This window comes from Apis cerana, linkage group LG11 (genome assembly GCF_029169275.1).
Source record: "Apis cerana isolate GH-2021 linkage group LG11, AcerK_1.0, whole genome shotgun sequence".
NCBI lineage: Eukaryota > Metazoa > Arthropoda > Insecta > Hymenoptera > Apidae > Apis > Apis cerana.
Window position 1 is genome coordinate 7,882,125 of NC_083862.1, and position 12,516 is coordinate 7,894,640.

General features: G+C 21.4%; 1 protein-coding gene across 2 annotated transcripts in view; it reads left to right on the plus strand.

Moving 5' to 3' along the window:
- The first annotated feature begins 1,058 nt into the window (after window positions 1-1,058).
- Window positions 1,059-12,516, plus strand: part of LOC108002342 (RYamide receptor-like) — a 36,524-nt gene continuing 25,066 nt past the window's right edge. The window contains exon 1 of one of the 2 annotated variants that reach the window (XM_017063967.3): window positions 1,059-1,972. The gene's annotated coding sequence lies outside the window, so the exon portion shown is untranslated. Of the gene's footprint in view, window positions 1,999-12,516 lie in introns of both variants that reach the window. The other variant, XM_062082617.1, reaches the window with a different exon arrangement.

The following is a 12,516-nucleotide window of genomic DNA, read 5'->3' on the forward strand; positions in this document are numbered from 1 at the left end:
AATAAAATAGAGAAGCGATTTCACAGCGTTAAGTTTCCTCTAAGAACACTTGTAATAGCCATCCTCGTTTACACAAGATTACTTTGTTAGCGATAGGTTCGAGTAATTGCAAATAAATTCGAACATTAATAGAGATTGAGATTCTTTATAAGTAGTTCAAAAATAAAAAGATATTTTTAAGTGCATCTGAATATATTGTGAATGAAATATAAATTTTTTTTCTAAAAATGAAAAATTTCAAATATTTTTAAATAGATTATTATCTATCCCCGTCTCATTTCGTTTCTATTTTATCTATTAACACAATTAAATTGCTTATAAATAAATTTTAATAAATAAATTTCAACTAATATTTTTGTATATGAAACTTGTTTTATACATGTTATGTTGTATTTGTTTTATTTTATCTAGATTTTTTTAAGGATATTTTAAAAATATATTAATATTCTATATAAATTAATGTATAAAGAATTTTATCATTTGTTTATATCCATTTTTTTATAATTATTTGAAATAATCAAAAATTTGATTTGAAATAAAATCGTTCAAAAATATCTTTTTCAAAAAAATTTGAGCTTTCCAAAGCTTTGTTTGCACAATATCTATACATATATCAAACATTAAATATTTCTTATTTCTTATTTCAAATAAATATTTATTCTTTTTATTTGTTATTTTTAGACTTTATTGAAAATTTAAAGTTATAAAAATCCACAGAATGCACATGTTATATAAGAAAGAATGCAAAATAAGATATATACACAATGATATTTATAAACGACAGAATAGATCTCTATTCTAAAGTTTATTTTCTCTAGAAAAATTTTTATCTCGCTTACCTTGTAATCATAATCCATAAATTTTTCGCATTTAGAATTTGATTTCGAACTATTTGAATACTTGCTTGATCTCACCATTAGTCACGGTCAATTAGCCACAACAACGGCTTTCACTATAGCACATGTCGCCGTAAACAATGAGGAGAAAATATAAATGGAATATCGTGTTTATGATAGGGGTGCGCAGCAAGGGTGCGCGTCTCTGACCGGTTAGGTCCTTTAGGCAAAATTCACAGTCTGCCGACAGCCGCGCTTGATTCCGCACCAATCTTGTTTTGGAAAACAAAACTTTTCTCCGTGTATTCTCCTTTATTGTATTTCCACGTATAAATCGTTTATATGTTTTTTTTTCTTTTGCTCTTCCCTCATTTTCGCCAACTTGATGAGATCCGTGGAGAAAAATCAGTGATATTACATGCGGAGATAAACACGGCGGGATGATCAAGAGTCGATGACGGTTAATTAAATTTTGTTACGCAACATTACAAATGTCATTACAAATTGTCTAATGTGTTAAGAGTAATGCTCGAATAATTTCTAATTAGAAATTGATAATCATTATTGTATGAGGAAATTAAAAAAGAATTGGATAACTATTATAATCTAATAGAGCTTGGAATGGATAGTGTTGTAATGCAAGAAATGTGGATGGTTTGTGATTAAATGAATTATTGGTGTTTGGGAATTTATTGAATAATAAATTTGTTGAATAAAATTATTATTGTGTTTTGAAATTTATTGTGTATTAAATAAAAATTGTAACCAAATGTTAAAATTCTTTAAAATAACAAAGTTCTTTTATCGTAGTTTAAAGAAAAATTGAAAAATTTTTTGTTATATATAGTGATGAATATATTGTTTTATTTTCGAATATAAAACAATATAGATATTTACGTAAAAGAACCGATATTGATCGAAAATTTTTTTCGAAAAAATCATGACATAAGAAGATGAGTATTAAAGTAAAAATATAAAAATTAAAAGTGGTATGAAGAATTGATATATAGTGAGAATCGATTGTATGTTTTTCAATAATATTATATATATTCTCGTGTGAACTGTGAAACTTTCAAGTTGAAGGATAAAGAGGAAAGAGCGACAAATCAATTAAAAAAGAATATGCTTGTAATCGTGTAAGTAAGTTCAACATCGTGGCAAGGTATGGTGATTCAACAACTTTTCTCCTTGTCCTCTTATCCTTGTCTTCTTTAGAAACTTTTTCTCTTTGAAAGATAAGCATGGATGCATGAAATTGCATTTAAATAATGCATCGAAACGATTCGGGACAAGATTTCTTAAATTGGATATTAACGCATATAATTGAATAATAATTATATTTGCATTTTCAATTACAGTATTGACATTATTAATTTATTTCCGAAGTGTTGATGATTTAATTATGAACAAATTATGAATATCATATATCATTCATTATCAATGTTTATATCATTTTTTTTATTCTATTTTAATATGAAGATTTTTTTCACAAATATTTAATTAAATTATCAGAGATAAAAATTTGAATAACAAGTATAATTAGATATTAGAATTAAATTTATATTAATTGGAACTAATTTCATTCTTTATGAAATTTAATTATATTTTTTAAATGTTTTTGCAAGATAAGAATAAAATCTTGATTGATAATATAATAATTTTTCTTGTAAAGTAAATTTTTATAATATTATATATAATTATAATTCAATATTATAATTCAAAATGTCTCTATTTTTATTATAAATTCGAATAATTACAATTAAATCGTATAATTTGAATAAATCTTTTAATTGAATAATGCTATTTATACATATGTGACATTAATTGCATTATTGTTTCAATTTTTTTTTTTAATAATATTTAAAACAAATATTTATATGTAATATTTTATTTATTTTCGTTAAAAATACTTTTATATATTACATTACAAACAAATTATCATTGATTCGTCATTATAGTATATTGCTTTTTTAATTGTTTCAAAATTTTCTTTTTAATTAATAAATATTGTATCTGTAATCAATTTCGAATTTGACTATAAATAGCAATTTTTTTCTTAAATACGATACAATTGTATGTTAAAATTGCGTTGAATATCATAATTAGGTAAAAAGGTATCATAATTAACCTACTGGGAAATCAAGCTCATTGAAATGCAACGTACAGCAATATCATTCTCAATTTGAAAAAAATTCAACATAGCTTTTATTTATTTTTTCTTTTTTTTAAATTTACATATGAAAACGTTAAGCATAAATTTCAATTAAAATGTAGACGTTAAAATTATTTTTTATTCGTGACCGAAATTAAATTCAATTTAAAAAAAAATATTACATTAGCTAAAAGATTATAAAAAAAGATTTTGTACTTAATAAAATAATTAATATCATAATTGTCAACATAAGAAATTTTTAAAAATCTAATTTTCGAAAATAAAAAATATAAAGAATATAAATGGAATGGAAATTGTATAAAGTCTGGAATTTAAAATTCAAAAGAAAAAATTATTAAAGTAAATCTACATGAAAAATCGTAACAAAAAATTCTTTCTGAAATGGTTTAATATTAATTCAATTAAATATGCGCACTTGGATAATATAAATATTTTATTTTGAGAATGGTTAAAATTTACTTAAAAAAATTAAAATATTATATAATAATCGATTTATTGTCTACATAAAATATTAAAAATAATGAAAAAAATAAAATTGTTTCATTTCGCATAAACCTTGTCAATCCATTTAATTTTTCGTCTTCGAATTCTATTTTTTTTTATTTTTATCTTCAGAAGAATTCCATTGTTTTTCAAAACTCGATCCAGATTATCTTAAAAGTCTACTTCATTAACGATTACTTATCCATGATCCTCTTACTTGAACTTGGGAATATCTAGATGGAAAAGAGATACGATTGAAGAAAGGATGAAAAATTATGAGAGAAAATCTGCAAGAATGACGATAGCTAATAAAAGCTTCTTCTTTTTTTTTATTCTCTTATCCCTTCCTTTAAAAGATTTTATCGCTCTTTAACGCGCACAATCGTTCGCTCGTATTCGAGAAAATTTCTCTGCCACGAATAGTATAAAGGATCACAGTTACACGTTTCATTGGAACGTTAAAAAATAATTCGTGGATTTAAGTTGAAAGGTCAATAAAGGATATCCAAGTCAACATATAAGATTCTTAAGATCGTCGAAGAAATTTTTCTTTTACGAATATCGTAAAATTGTCAGGAATCGGGCTATTTTTCTCTAGTTACGTATCAAACGATCCTTCGAGACAAACTGCACCTGAATACTACAGAAAAATTTACATTTTCAATATCTCTCGCCTTGTCGTAGATCATCGTTTATTTTTGGAATACTTAAAGTGTAAATATTATCTATTATTTCAAATAAAATTTAATAATAAATTAATATAAACAATAATATTATTTTATTTAAAACCATATATGAAAAAGATATTAATCACTTTATAATTTTTAAACTAAAGTGCTTCAATTAATTGAAATATTTATATTAATTTTTTTAATATTTATAAAATTTTTAATATCGTTAACACTGCATCAAATATTATATTAAATTCATTTAAAAATAATTTAAATAATTCTATGTTTTAATTTTTAGTAGCATAAGTTAATTATTATTATTTTTAATAGCATAAATAATTATTCGATAATAAATATATATCAATAATATAACGAACAAAATTCACATGGTTATTCGTACATCGAAGACTATATATTATAGAAGAAGAAAATAAAATAAAGTGTATTACTATTATACAGTGTAGAACTTATACAAATGCAATTAAATATCCTGAAAAGAAAATATTTGATATGGATTGAATTCAATTATTATTAATTCTTTTTGAATAAAATTCATAGTTATTCAATTTAATTTACACAAAAATTATATATTTAGAGAAAGAATATTTAGAGAATATTATTATTAACTTAACTTAACTTATCTTAAGCTAAATATATTTTTAAATATTATTGTTTGAAAAATTTATAATTCTTCTAAAATCAATCAAAACATATATATATATATATATTAATATGTATAAAAAAATTTAGTAAATAATAATCTCTAACTTAATCACGAAATTCATGAAATTAAAAATTTATAATCTTTTTAATATTAATCAAGAAAGTTAACATCATTTCTTTTTTAATTTAATTTAATCAGGCAACTAAATACCAACTAAATGATATAATAAATCAACTCATGTTTTATTGTCTGTTTTATTTTTCATCTGAAACGAAACATTAAATGAAAATAAATAAAAATAAATCCTTTTTATTAAATTTAAAATAAGATCAAGAAATAAATCTTGTCAAAACGATGATCCAAATTGCTCATGCATTAAAACCATAGTCACGCTAATAAACACAACATTAAAGAGAAGAGACGTTATTTCGTATGCAAATTAACGAGATTTGATAGAACCCCGCGTTTCTCATACAAAAATAATTACATGAAATTTTACTATAAAATCAACGTTTCTTGTTTCAGCTTAATTTTCTTACATAATCAAAGACTTTCTATTAAATCAACCGAAGTTATGTTCAAACTTTCAAAGTCTCAAATTACTTCTTAAATTATTACTTACTTCTAATTACTTCTTAAATGTAAATTAATAAAAGAATTCAATAAAGCACATATCTTATGCAAAAATAAAATAATTTCATGGAAAATAATTAAATGATTATGATGAAAGTTATAATGGTATATTTAAATTATTTTTACAAAAGAAAGAATTTCCATCTGTAACTTTTAATAAATCTTTTATGTAATTCTTACTTCTCTTTGAAATAATTTTAATCTAAATTCCTGTTTATAGTTGTAAACGACACCTTCTACAATCTTGCAATCTACAATTTACGAACAAAGTAAAATTGTACTTTTAAATTTTTCCAAGAATAATTTTTTTTCTTTCTATTTATAGTCATTTTACATTCTTCAAAATTACTTATTTGATTTGCAACAATTTTCGATCTTTGCAGGAGAAGCAAATTTTCATTAATCTGTGGGTTCGTGTTTGTCGATCAGAAACAAGCTATGGAAGCTGGAATTTTAAATATTTATTATTTGCCATAAAACAAAGATTATTCTGTAAAAAGGAAACTAATTCTTGTTCATCGATTATTTATTATATTATATATATCGTTTATAAATAACTTATAAAGATATGAATAAAAATATAAAAAGCATAAATAAAATAAAATATATAAGTAAATATGTATATGTAAAATAATACTTTAAAAAATAAAATATATAAGTAAATATGTATATGTAAAATAATACTTTAAAAAATAAGTCCTTATTTAAATATTTTTTTAATTAATAAAAATATTTAATATTTAAATATTTTATTTATAAAAAAAAATGAATTTGATTTATTTATATAGAAATAAGATAAATATTAAAAGTGTAATTCTTTAAAATATTCCAAGATTCAAAATAATTTTCAAAGAAATATTTCTAAGTAATAATTCTTACTTAGAAATATCAAATTTCAGATAAAAGGAAAAGATTTGAAATCTTTTAAATATCAATGAGAAATTTAATTTATAAGTATCTGAACAAAGAATAAAAAAAATAATGCAGTACTTTGGATAAATGATAAAAGATAAAGATGTATTTGATATGCAGTAAAAGATAAAACAACAGTATAATAAATATCATGATGAAGAAAAGATATAATAGAAGAGATATAATAATAAATACTTAAATGACTCAAAAATATCATCATATCAGACATAAATTGTTTGGAAAATAAAAATTGATATGATATATTCATTTGATTTATTTCAATACATGATTGAAAGGAAACACTTGTGTTTTAAAGAATTCGTTCTTTTCACAATAATCGCATTAAAATTTCTGCATGAGACATCGCGTGTCGTGGCATGAAATATCCACATTGAACATTTTGTATATGCATGTACATACACTATGTCAGATCGATTAATTAGAATCGCGTGTGTTTATTTTAGACTTGCTTTAATAAGTGGCGAGAGACACACACGTGTCTTTGCTTTATACTAAGGGATCAACTATGTTTCAGATACTTTGTATACTTTGTATACTTTTAGTTTTCACAATCGATATATTATTCTTCGAAAAAATTGAATAACAAGATTTGTAACAAGAACAATTTTAATTAATTCGATTATGAAGACACTTTTACGATAACTTCGATAATGTTTTTTGATTATATATTATTTTTTTGTATAATGTAATACGTATATTCTTTCTAATAATAATGTACAATATTAATATCGTTAAAATTTAAATTAAACATCTTTAAATATTTTTCTATTCTCTTGAAAAAAAAATTGGCAAGCATTGCTTTTTATATGAAAAGTATTTCAATATTTTTTTATTCTGTAGTGAAATGTTAAAATTCAATTTTTAATAAATTTTTTTGAATATATAGAGATGTAATGGGTAAACACATACTTCGTATATGAAGTATCACTTTAAGAGAATTATTGTTCAGTATGCTTTTCATTTTTTAAATATAACTTTGATAATGATTCGAAACAGAATATAATTTTAAATTATCAGAATTCTTTATTATCCTGTATTGAAAAGAATTTTTAAAATTGTATTTAAAACATAAAAAGATATTGGATTTTATGGATTAGTATCATCCTTTCAAAGAAATTTCCCATATAAATTTTCTTTTTTTAATCTTCAAAGCTTGAAGCAAATATATATAAAATTCACATATAATATATAAGAACATAATCTTAAAACATATAAAAATTTAATCTATATATCCATCGCATTTTATTTATTTATTTATCAAAAAAAAATCTAATTTCTTTTAAAACAAGTAACTCAATTTTTTAACAATAATATAATAAACATGTTATATATAAAACTCAATAAAAAATACAAAGAAAAAATAAAATAAATAAAATCGAATAGTCCTTTTTTTAATTATCTCCTTTCAAAGAGTGTCTTCAGATTCAACAATCATCCTCAGATTTTTATTTTTTCCCAATGATCTATTTTTCCTCTCTCGAATTCTACAAAGAAAGAAAAAAATGAAATCCAGTATATCCTGGATATCACACATGATGAAATTTTGCGAAGAAAAAAACCTAATTCTCGGATATTTATCAAGATAAAATGACAATCTTCAACCTGTGTGAATAATCTTCGAATACACATCCCCATGGATCAACTCGGATCAGGCCAAAAATAATTTTACAGTCTGAGAAACATTACGAAATATTGATCATTTATCCTGACCGTCCTCAATATAATTTAATAGCATTACATCGTGCTACGATCGAGTATTACACGTTGATGCTTGTCACGTTACCGAGGTTTATGCGGTGGATGTATGGATAATGTTTCTAAAATTTGTAAACTGCTTGCTAATAGATGTGAAATCAATCCACGTGCTCTTATTGGATAGATATCCATCGAATGTTCGATTAATTTACGGATGAACGAAAACGGGAGGATGTTTGGGATAAGATCTATACAGGATGAAAAAAAAAGGTTCGTAATTTATAGAAAGAGATGTTGATAACATTTGTCGCTTAAACTTTGATTTGGAGAGATGGATAGAAAATTTATTGATTTATATTTGTCTCTTTTGATAAGCAGAATTGAAAAATATAAATTGTAATGTGAGAATATTATAATTATAATTATTATAATTATTATAATTATATAATTATAATTATAATATATATTATAATTATAAATGTTTATGTTTTTTAATGTGATTTAGATCTTGTAAATTTTAGAATGGTGAAGTAAATGTTTAACATCTTTCGTGAAAAAAATCGAGATTATTTTATAGTTACTTTAAAGCATTAATTATACATTAATTAATTGAATCTGGTTGATAAAAATTGAATGATTATTATTCTTTTATAGTAATATTATATAATTGATTAATTTAAATTAATATACAACGATGTATCTTAAATGCTTAAGTTATTATTATTCTTATTATTATTATTCTTATTATTTCTTAGTTCTTACTATTCTTTGCTATCTAAGAAAATTCTTATAAAAAAATTTATCAAAATAAATAAAATTAATTTTATTCTATATTTTTCTATTTACAACAGAAAATTTATAATGATAAAGATAATAACAAAATTTACAGCAATATATATTCAAAGAATAACAAAATGATCCCAAATTTTTGGCAACAAATAACGATCGTTTTTACGTGATAGGATTATCGTGATCGTGATTTATGAATGACATTCTAACAGAGAGAAAAACATGAGATACTAGATTTTATTGGAATTTTTTATCGAAACATTCTTGTGAACTGTTAGCAGGCGTAGGCCTGAATTGATATTTATTTTAATAGAATAGAATATGACAAAATCATATTCCAAGAACTTATTTTATTTCTTGGAATTAAAAATATAATAGTATATAGTTAATACTAAAAATATCAAATAAAAATTAATTTTTACAAATGAAATTTAATAAATTAAAGAGAATAATACACTAAAGAATTAGTTTTATGAAACTATAGAATAAGAATATTTAGAGAAATCTATCAATCATTTCTTTAAGTTTACTTTATGGGATATTTAGAATTTTCCTATTATTAGATATATATTACTATGAATATATATTATGTATATATGTAAATAAAATCTCTAATAGTTAATAATTTAGAGATAAAATATATAAATTGAAATATTATATTTTAAGAATTGAATACATTTGAATATTACAAAAAAATTTTTAATATCATATAACTTTCTAATTTTCATAAGAAGATATCACATAAATATCTATATTAAATATAGATTTGTAAAGTTATTATAGATTTATCTTTTGAATATTAAATTTTAAATAATATTATATTATTAATTATATATTATTTTATTATAAAGTATTTCTTATAATACTTATGATAAGTTTTTTCAAAATATATAATGCATAATAGAAAGATTGTTTTAGATCAACATATTATTGTTTTATATAGAAATTGTGTATTATTCTCATATGTAACTTCTCTTAAACAAGAATTGAATTAAACAAGAATATTTTGCTTTTCATTACTACGAATTCATTATTACTATATAATCGCTAAAGATTGTATTCATGTAGAATAATGTAAATAGAAATTTTAATTTACATAGTACCATAATAATAATATTGTTAAATTTAATGTTAATTTATTCGTAAATCTTAAATATTTTTATATTCTAAAAATTCTAACAAAATTTCGCAACATATTCTAAAAAGATACACTGATGAAGAAACATTGATGTATACTATTATAATAATTATTTAAACATTCCTTCTTTGAATTGCATAATAAAATATTTCACATTCTATGTAAAAAAAAGCTCAAAGCTTCATCATAATAAAATGCAGAACAGATATTGGTTTTTGTATCGTATAATCCTTTTCATGTTACACTTTATTTAAAATAATTCCTTTCGTGAGACAAAGAATATTAAAAGAGTCCCAGATCGAAATATATATATATAAAAATAAAATATTTTATTGAAAAAGATATAATGTATTCAAAATAGTATTATTGGATAAAAGATTTCACGTACGATTTAAATTTTTCTTTTTTCCTTTTTTGTGTTGTATATACGTAGCAAAAACCTACGATAAAGTCGTAAATTTATATCGTACTTATGTACACTTACTCCATAATTGTACATAATATTCGAATTTTAATAGAGAGTATTTAAATATTCATTTCTATATCCTCATTTTCCAATTTCTTTTTTTTTTAATTTTTTATTTTTCCAATCTTCTAATTTTTTTATGTGAATAAGATATTCATTTTCGTTACTGCAAATATAAAGTTTGTATAATTTTTTTTTGAACATTGAAATACTTTAAAGTAAATCTTCATCTAGATGAAGTAAATTCTTGTCGAAAAATATCTCGTCATTCCTAACAGCGATGCATACTCATAGGGCAAAAGAGGAGAACATCGATCAGAAAAAGTAAATCTCTAGTACAAGTAAAATCGCTTAAATTACTGCCACGTAAAATTGAAAATATGCAGGATTATCGTTCAACTTACGCAAAAATGATTTAAAATAAAATTCCAGTCACGATAATATTTAATTTCTAGAAGCACAAACAAAAAATGTAAAACTTTTATCAATTTATCAATTTTATCAATTTTAGAAATTTTCAAATTTCGAAGCTTAAAATAAAAATTATTGAGAAAGTTTTCAAACTTTCAAATTTCAAAATATAAATTATTTAAAATGTAATTACTTAGCAATCAATACGTTCACAATTTTATCATATGTTTATCATATGTAATTTGATAATAGTTATCAAATTAATTTTATTATTAATAATCATTATGCATGAAATCTATTTTCACTAAATATTATTTAATGAATTTCATATTATGAGAACAAAATATAGAATCTGGTAAAAAAATGTTTCATTAGAAAATAAACACATGTATAAATATATATATATATATATATATATATATATATATATAAATATATATATAGTTCAAAAATCTTTTCAAAATTCGCACATTTTCCAGCACGAATGTGTTCTTCTAAATTGCTCATCAAATTACCGAAACCAAGAATACGAAACCTTAATGTTCAATGCGATCTTATTTCAAAGCGAAGCTTTCAAATGAAACAAGGTATTAGAACTACCAAGAAATCTTTCGAAGATATTGTGTATAGCTCCAGAAACTTTCGAACAGAATGCATAAATTCAGATTTGAAGAATACATTTTAACAGCAAAAATATAAAAATTTTTCACGATAGTCACTTTATAAAAACTTATATGAAAAGCTTTTAATTTTTGAAAATATAATTTTTAGATTATTAAAAAAGTGTATATATCAAGTACAAAGTGCAAAAAAATATTCGTTTTAAATATAAAAGAATGTAGAAATTATATTTATTATAATGATTAGTTTCTTTTTATTGAAAATAAAGAAGTGTAAAATTTTGACTTGATGAATCAATTTTAAATAAATTATATACTACCGAGATAAAATTTAAATAAAAATTTGAATAAAATGCAAAATTTTTAAAATTTTTACACAGTAAAAAAGTAAGATTGATTTGAATGATATTTTATTTTTAATATTAAAGAAAAATAGAATGTCTCATTATATAATTAAAAGATTTTCAACATTTACGTCAACTTTTGAAAGTAAGAAAATTCTAAGAATAAAATTTATCAATTATATTAAAAGTATAATATATATGCACGTTAATTTGCTTCTTCACTTTAATTTAATTACAAATTATCTCAAGCGTAATGTATACTTTTTACTTTATCGAGAAGTCGTAATTATAAATAAAAATAGATAATGAAATTATTTTGATAATATCAACATAATTTGCAATTTGTATTATTATTTTTATTTTTATTTTGATTTTGAAAATTATATCAAAACTCTGAATATGATTCAGTCATCAAAGTATGTATTAAATATAAAAATATGATATAGAAGAAAAGGTTAATAATCTTGAATTCCTTGTATAAAAAATATCATTCTAATAACAAATAAAAATTTGTATTAAATGTAAAAAATAAATAATTTTTGAATATTTTTTCATAAATGTAACATTATTCTACATTTGATATAAAAATATAATATAAAATAATATATTATACAGAAGTAATATAATTAATTAAACTATTAAATAAATTAATAACTAATT